The 3080-nt window shown below is 41.9% G+C and overlaps 1 pseudogene; it reads left to right on the top strand.

Moving 5' to 3' along the window:
• Positions 1–2168: 2168 nt before the first annotated feature.
• On the top strand, positions 2169–2755 carry LOC147437653 (uncharacterized; annotated as a pseudogene).
• Positions 2756–3080: the final 325 nt, after the last annotated feature.

The raw sequence follows: 3080 nt of genomic DNA on the forward strand, positions 1-3080 counted from the left end.
GCAGCGTACTTCCCTGGTCCCGCCTTGCCTGCAGTCGGTGCACCCTGGCTTGGCGTATTCGCCACACACACACACGCGCGCGCGCGCTGGCTCACCACCAGAACACACACATAGTAGCTTTAAAATATATAAAAATAAAAAAATAATAAGAGCACATTCACACACCCACACACATTCCGCTGGGCCCGCTTGTCTTCAGGTCCGCTGCTCTCGGTGGTCCCGCCCTAGCCTTCAACCGCCTGAGCTGCTTGGCTTGTAGTACAGGTAAGCGCGCAAACGGGGCGCACACACACATAAAACCAACTCGAGGGACTTGCCTGCTTTCAATACTCGCACCCTTCAGATTCTGCAGCTGGCCCACTTGGCTGGGCATTTTCGCCACACACGCAGGTCCCCATATAGTACTCACGAGTCGCCAGGCTTGGCTGAGGCTCAACACACACACACCTTTGGCAAAACCGGCAGACAACGCTCAGCCGTATTTCTCCTCCACAGCTTGTCATCAGCAGAAAATTCAAAAAAACAATATATAATAATAATAAAAACGAAAAAAAAAAACACAAGAGAGTGTTCCAACCTTCATTACTTGCTCCCTTTCTCATTTTCTAACGCCTGACAAGCTCTTGCCAGAGACAACAAAAAAATACAATTCCAATCAAGCAATGTGCCTCATCATTTCATGCTAGCCTTGGACTGATTGTTAAAAATAAAATGCTAAGATGGGGCTTAAAGGAACTCGTGCTTCAAGAAGTTTCAAATTGTTGACATTGCTTGCGACCTTCCTATAATTGCAAAAATGTGGCCGAAGTAAAAGATTGTGCAAGACATTTTAGTGCTTATATTGCATGTATAAATGCTTGGGCACTAACAATTGTGCATTTTTTTGAAGAGAAATTGGCCAATCATGATTCAACATGGGGTTGTGCTTAACCAATTAAGAGAGTTCAAAATTTGCTTCATCATAAACTCTCTCTTCCTTTTAACATGTATGCCAAAAATGCTAAAGTGAGCATGATTTTGGGAAAATGGTCATTAATTAGCATTAAATTGAGGGTTGCTATTGACCATAATATGGTGCTATGAATTAAAATTTGGATTTCGCATCGCTTGATACATTTTAGTGCTACATACGGTAGCTAGACCTACGCCTAATGATGACGTGGTAATACATCTTGGCAAAAGCAGCTGCAGTGAATGGTAGTGACCTTAAGGAGGCCGGAAATTGAACATTGCCAGGCAGAACTTTCCGTGCAAGTCATCAAAGGAGAAAATTGAAGCTGAAAAATTGAGTGTGCCAAGGATAAGAGTAACAGTGAGGCCGAAAAAGCAACAAAAAAAAAAAAAGCGGACAAATACGCTTCAGAAGTCGGATGACCTATGGTCACCTGCGTGGTGGTTTAATTTAAATTAAATGCCATATAAAGTGTGTTGTCAACAGGCAAATTGAGGTTGTTTTAGTTCAGGTCAAAAGTGTGTTGCTAATCTACAATTTTGTAGATAAAGAGAAAATTTCATCACTCAATCAACTGGAATCGAGGTATCACAAAGGGAGTTGCAGTACAGTGGTAAGTATCTTGCCAACTAGTGCTGCAGCTATACAGGTAAATCAGATCGTCGAGATCACAGCTAAGCCTAGCAGAGAGCTTTGAATGAGGAAAACCATTGGTCACCCGTAGGAGAGGCTAGAAAAAAGGAATACAAGTGCTCAGCAGGTCAGTAACAAGGTTAAAAGAAAAATGGAGCAGCAGATGTAGCAACCACAGTCAATCGCAACATCAGCAAATCAAAGCAGTTATGATACAGCTTCAAGCTCATTAATAACAGTCAAATCAGTTGGCGTCAGGTTGGAGTTAATAGGTCATTTCAAAGACTTTCCATGCTACATGGATGATGCAGACAATCACTATCTAAAGTCCAAGCAAAATGCTCTGAAAAGCCCGACAATACAGGTTTTGGAAGTAGACAAAGCTACCAACATGGCTACTTCACAAGAGAACCTAATGGAAGATTGTTTAGGATCCGTGTACATGACGCTCAAACCAGGTAGTGAGTTGGACATAATAAAATTGCACAGGCAAGATCTTCCAGAGGTTAGCATTTGTCGAGTCACTGTGCACTTGATAAAGTCAAATTACAAGGACAAAAACTATAGCAGTCTCTATAGAGATATGGAAGGTAGATGGTACAAAGCAGAAACACCTCAACAAGCGACGGAAGAGCCAAATCAATGCTTCATAGCTCAGGAAGATGGTTCAAAGTTGGGTTACAAATACATGTCGACAAGGGGTAATATTTACCGCTTGATAATGAGCTTACCTTTAGCTTCTAATGCAGATACAGTGGTAGCTTAGAACAGAGAAATCACTCAAGATACAGGGCCTACTATAATCAATCTGCCAAAAAATGAAGACACTGTCAACAGGAAGGAATTCCTTGAAGCCATGTGTAAACGACAGTGGCCTTCAACCACTTCAGAAGTCAACAAGCAACCTGAACCAATAGCCCTTCATTGGATCCACGAAACGAGATGGAAAGATCCAATTTATGTAGATTCTGATGGACAAAGATGGGTTCAAGTCACGCGGGTAAGGACACTTAGCGAGTCAGTTCCTAGGACACTATGGGAAACACGCATTGGAGACAAGAGCTATGATATAGATGGAAGATGCTATGAATTAGATCTTATTGCAGATAAATTCTCGGAAAGAGCTGCAGTTTTCATCTTGTCACCTTCAACTCCACAAGACCAAATTGAGCAACGGACACATGACGAAATGATATCTAACCAGGTAAATATTGGTCACACTGCCACTATTGCACAAAATCAATCACTAGAAGATAGGGAAGTGCACTAAAAGCTCTAGGCTTCCACTGACACATGATCAGACTTTGAATTTGTATGAGCACAATTCAACTCCTTTCATTACACAGATGAGTACCACAACACAACAGTCACAGGTACAGAACACTACACATGCACCACAAAATGTACCAACACAAACACACATACAATCAATGGAAGAATCGGCTATTGAGTTAGCACGACTTCACAAATACCTAGCTCAATCAGCTGAGCTAGA

Source organism: Adiantum capillus-veneris, chromosome 17 (assembly GCF_014529385.1).
Source record: "Adiantum capillus-veneris isolate H3 chromosome 17, ASM1452938v2, whole genome shotgun sequence".
NCBI lineage: Eukaryota > Viridiplantae > Streptophyta > Polypodiopsida > Polypodiales > Pteridaceae > Adiantum > Adiantum capillus-veneris.